Below are 6000 nucleotides of genomic sequence, written 5' to 3' on the forward strand. Positions count from 1 at the left end.
GCAGCCTTTGAAATGCCATTTGGGAAAGTCTGTGTCAGTGCATGTGACTCTTTCAGAAGCTGGACACCCTGGTTTCATCATCTCTTGAGGTGGAGAAAGAGGCAGCAATTAACTCACTGACAGATAAAGAGAAATGGAGTGTCTGAGTGCTTGAGTCTGGTCTTTCCTCAGTGTCAGTTAGAGATAGCTGCTAAGCTGAGTCTTTCTTGGAGCTAAGTTTTTGTACATGACCTTTTGCCTTGGTCATTATCTGCCAAGACAAGCACCCTCTGCGTTGGTCCTGGCTGTTCCTGTAAAGTGAAAGAAAGGGTGTGGGGGGAAAAAATGATGCAGCAAAATCGCTCTGTCCCATTTATTTATTGTTCTGAAATACTCCTATCCGTAATCCACACCATAGTTTGTGAAGAACTGCAAAGCAATGTCAGCAAAAAGTGTGACAGGGTTTTACATGGGAGACAGCCCATCCCTCCCAGCTCACATTTGTTGAAATTTAACTTTCTTCCAGTGTCACAGTGTGGTTTGATAGTCAAGTTCTGGTAGATTAGGGGCAATAAAAATTCCAGAATTAGGACTCCTTCCTTTCCCTCTTCTGTATGGAGAGCTGTTAGAGTACAGCCTGCTGAGTCTTAGCTGGTACAAAGCTAGGAGAGCAGGGCTGTTTCTGGTCATTTTGGCTGAGATGTTCCAAGGTGGGTGAAATGTTTGAGCTTTATACCCTGTTGTGTTTTGGAGCCTTGCCTTCGTTCAGGAGCTGTAGGAGAATCCCAGCTTTGTGGGTTTACAGACAATTATGGAAACAGACATTAACTGAAGAACTTACACAGTGGCAGTCAATAGGAGCCGCATGGGCTATAGCATATAGTGAGCTCCAAGTGCTGATTTCCATCCAGTGGGATATCAGCTGTGCAGCAGCTTGGGGTCTTCCAGAAGAAATGGTTTCAGGAAGAAGCTGTCACACTGGAACAATTCATGTGTGCTACAGGTAATTCTGTGCTGGAGCCTGAGGGGTATCGAAGAAACCTAACAGCTAGAAACAGGTTACATGGAGTCTGTCACCAGTGCCCTGCTGCCATCTGTCCCAAACTTTGTCAATGCAAACATAGGGCAGCTTCAGGCAGACTCAGTTCCCATGGACAATTACAGACCTATGCAGGTACAATGGAACCAGAACTTCCTAGAAGTGTGGAGATGCTGTATGATTAGCTACAATGTGCCAGGAGAAAGGTCACAGCGCGTAGCAATCTCCTGCCGTGTGATATAGGCAGAAGGTATATGATCTGTTCAGCTGGAAAGACTGGACACTAAGTCACCAGAATAGGTCATGAAGCTCTTGCTAAGGCTAGAAAGGTATGTTCTGCCTATCTGTTATGTTTCTTGATGCTTGCCTGTTATTTTAGGACCTTTTTACAAGCATATTATATCAAGCAGAGATTTACCCTTCGAATTTATCCGTAAATTTTCTTACCAAACATTCTGATTTGGCCTTAGCCTTTAGGTGTTATCTGCCAAGAAGTGGGTTTAGTTGGTGAAATTAATAATCAAAAAGCTGTAATGTGGTTACATTCAGTAGCAATGAGGCTAAGGCCCCTTCTTTCATTTAGTAATAAGAATACACAGTTCCTGCTTTTCCTCGTATCAGTACCAAACGACTTCTCTTCATGTCACTTGAAAGAGAAGAGAAGGCTGTGTGGAGACCTCATAGCAGCCTTCCAGTATCTGAAGGGGGGCTAAAGGGATGCTGGGGAGGGACTCTTCATTAGGGACTGTTGTGATAGGACAAGGGATAATGGGTTAAAACTTAAACAGGGGAAGTTTAGATTGGATGTAAGGAAGAAGTTCTTTACTGTAAGGCTGGTGAGGCACTGGAATGGGTTGCCCAGGGAAGCTGTGAATGCTCCATCCCTGGCGGTGTTCAAAGCCAGGTTGGACGGAGCCTTCGGTTGGAACTAGATGATCTTAAGGTCCTTTCCAACCCTAACTATTCTATGATTCTATGTTTTCAGTGTCTGACGCCAATAAGGTCATCTTCTCTAGAGAACTCAGTTCTTTGCCTGCACACTACAACAGGTGACCAGATTCTGAAGAAAGATCAACGTTCCAGCTATAGAACCCTCTGGACACTGTTGCCTATTTGCTGAACGAAAATCAGCTTAGGACATGGGCCATGATTGGGAAACTTCCAGAAAAAATCTAAGTTTTATGTTCTGAAAACCTGAATTTCATTTGTCACCTTGTAGATAAATAGAGTTAGGAACGCTTCTAACCAGCTCCAGACTTCTTAATCTCTTTCTTCTTTTCATAAGAATGACTCATAGATTAATGAGAATTGGCTTACACTGACACAAAAAAAAGAGAAGAGTGATAAAATTCTAGATGAATACACAAAAGCAATAGCTGATGAGGTAATTTTCTTCCCCCTGCCAACATCATACAATCCTTTGCAGAATAGTTTTGCTTTTTTGCCCTATTTTTTTCGCATCTGATGTGTTTAGAATTTCAGATTTACAATTTTTCACCCTTTCATCCCATTACAGCTTTTTTTAACAGTAAAAAATTCTCTCCCACTATGGTGAGTCTGGCCCCATATTGCTCAGATTCTTGTTGAAGGTTTGGTAGCGCTGGTTACACCCATGTTAGATAGCCACTGCCTTCTGAAAGTAATTAGACACGTCTTACTGAAGCATCTTAATCATTTTCCCTCTTTGAATTCCCTCCCTTCAATTTCCCACTAGGCTTTTTTTACAGCCATAAATAATAAGAAGGATTTAATCCTCTTTCTCTATTTCCAAGTTATCTTAATGTAGCTCAAGATATAACATCCTAACACAAGAACAGTGGGTCCAACAAGAGATGAGAAGAGCAGCATGATTCTGAATAAGCTGTAAATGTTTAGAAATAATAAAGCAGAAGGGCAGCTATGAAGCCCTTAAAGGAGCCATCCAGAGAAAACACCAGTGCTAATGTGTTTCATAGCAGAAAAATGACATTTAAGAGTTTCCAACAAAGTAAATCTATGGGATAGTTAGTAAGAAATGCAAAACATGATGAAAGTGAAGGACAAGATATATTTAACTGTGGATTCCAGTGACATTTCAACAGAAAAGGTGAGAATTTGGGATTCATCTGTCCCCATGCTTCTGAAAATCTTTTCTGTATGAAAAGGCAACAAGGAGCTGTTGATGTAGGTTTTAGCTGATGTTTGTTTATGCACATATTTATATATTAGACACAGGGGAGCTTGCGGGTCAGTTCAGGAAAGGTCAGGTTTTTCCCACTGATGTGCAGCTGGAGACTGTTCATTCCCTACCTCCATTTGGGAACAATTTGTTCATGGCCCCTGACTGGTGAGAGTTTGCAGGTGGCAAAAGCAGTGGGCACCTTTCTGGTGCATTTTTGAGCTGACACTTGTGTTTTGAGTGGGAAGGTAAATAGTTTCAGTGACATGATGCAGCTGTGTCCTTTACTTCACTCCCCAGGGTCCTAGAAACTACTGGAGTGTGTAACTAGGACATCAGATTTGGATTATGATCAGAAGCAATGGAAACAATTGAGATATAGCACAAGAATATACAAGATTACAGATAGACTGTAATGACTGTACTTCACAAGGTAGCAATTCTATACTGTGTGGTAGCACCTCAACTTAAACTTCAACCATATTATGCCTTCTATGACATGTCTTCTGTGTGTCTTTGACATGTTTGTACTGCTAGCCCTAATTCTTGTCTCCTGGTACAGCTGCAGCACAGAGCTGTTGTACCTCCTAATGTAGAAAATAAAAACGAAGAAAAAAATATAGTACAAGCTATAGAATTTGAAATGAAATATTTAGGCTAATCAATACAATGGAGATGTCAGGGCAGATGCTGTCTGTGAGCTACCCCTCAATCCTAGCTGATTTTGGTTCACATGCCTGGATGCTTCTCATTTCAAAGCTTTCTGCAAGAGCTGTTCAGCTGCTGCAGTGGACCTGTTAGCTGGAGTTAACTCACTGTTATTCACTTTGGCCTAAGTAAAGGTGTCTCCTACCTGCACAAAAGTACCTCAGAAATACCTAGGCATCCTCAAGACACAAGGACATTACTAGTAGCATGAGTGTGGTGCATGTGCTGGCATTGAAAGGCAAGCGATTATTCTAGCAGTTTGCTAGCTCTCTCCTCTTTGGGAATGTTCAGTCTCACTGTTTGATATTCATAGAATCATAGAATAGTTAGGGATGGAAAGGACCTTAAGATCATCAAGTTCCAGCCCCCCTGCCATGGGCAGGGACACCTCACACTAAACCATGGCACCCAAGGCCTCGTCCAACCTGGTCTTGAACATTGCCAGGGATGGAGCATTCACAGCCTCCCTGGGCAACCCATTCCAGTGCCTCACCACCCTAACAGGAAAGAACTTCCTCCTTATATCCAATCTAAACTTCCCCTGTTTAAGTTTGAACCCGTTACCCCTTGTCCTATCACTACAGTCCCTAATGAAGAGTCCCTCCCCAGCATCCCTATAGGCCCCCTTCAGATACTGGAAGGCTGCTATGAGGTCTCCATGCAGCCTTCTCTTCTCTGGGCTGAACAGCCTCAACTTTCTCAGCCTATTGCAGCATGTCTTTTCTTCTAGTTTCTTTGCTTACATAGCATATTCAGAATTATTGAGGATTCTTTTCTGATTCAAGACATTTGGTAGAGGTTGGAATTTAGGTTCTGTCTTCTGCCTTTAACACTGCCTGGTGAGTCTAATCAGGCAGAGCTGTGTATCAACAGAGATTTGGCCTACAGTTGGCTGTCCTCTGTGTCCAATCCCAATCTTAACAAGTTCTTATATGGAAAAGTGTCTCTAAATGCTGTTATAATGCACTTTGAATGGCGCTTGGTTCTTATACACCTTATATAACAGTGTGAACCGAATACAGTATTCCAGGTGAGAGCATCATGTTTAACATAGCTTTGTAGCTGATTTTTTGTTCTGTTCCTTTGCACTACTTTAACTTCCTCTCATTTCTTGATAGCTGTTGAATGATGTATTCACCATGACAGCAAGCTTTTTTTGGTTGGGATTAATTTAGAATTAAGCAGTGTTTATAGCATATTCAAATTATTCCTCCTGAAGCTGCCCTGCATTTGTTTTCCTTGTCCCAGATGCTGGGACATTGTTGCTAATCTAAAATGTAATCTTTCTGCATTACTATTGTCTGATTTTAGATATGCATCACATCTTACAGTGCCGTAGGTCTAAAATATTGTCTGTGTGCTTCTGTAGCACTGGGAATAGAACAATAAGCTTGCTTCACATTTACACTCTTGGAATTGTAAGCAGAGCCTGATTGATTTCCTCCACAAAGTTAAGCTTGCATATTAACTTGGCTGAAGAAAAAGGTCACATCGAAAGGCACAAATTAATCAGCTGGGACAGTGTCATTAACTATGCAGCAAGCACTGGCTGTTTCTGGAGCTCCTGGCATAATATTTTTTTGAGTACATCGTATGCCATGCATGGGGATGATCGAAAAGAAGGTAGAATAACACTGAAAAGGTAGGAATATTTTGCCAGTGATTGAGTGCTTAGAGGTTCTGTAGACCACTGAATGTAGCCTCCAGGCAAAGAAGAAAAGGTAAATGGTTTTAAACTGACAGAGAGTAGATTTAGATTTGATATTAGGAAGGAAATTGTTCCCTGTGAGGGTGCTGAGGCGCTGGCACAGGGTGCCCAGAGAAGCTGTGGCTGCACCATCCCTGGCAGTGTTCAAGGCCAGGTTGGACACAGGGGCTTGGAGCAAGCTGCTCTAGTGGAAGGGGTTGGAACTGGATGAGCTTTAAGGTCCCTTCCAACACAAACAGTTCTGTGATTCTATTTAAGTTGTTGCTTTTGTAAAACGTAGGTGCAGGATCAGAGTCTTACGTTTCCTTGGATCGGTTTAGTTTTTATTGTTGATTTCTGTGGATTGTTCTTGCATTTGGGTTTTGTGCGTGGCTCTCTCTCTGGTTTTAATATGTATTCAGCTCATTG

Source organism: Pezoporus wallicus, unplaced genomic scaffold, assembly GCF_028554395.1.
Source record: "Pezoporus wallicus isolate ANWC-B61680 ecotype Strahan unplaced genomic scaffold, APGP_CSIRO_Pwel_v1 contig_8188, whole genome shotgun sequence".
NCBI classification, from domain to species: domain Eukaryota; kingdom Metazoa; phylum Chordata; class Aves; order Psittaciformes; family Psittacidae; genus Pezoporus; species Pezoporus wallicus.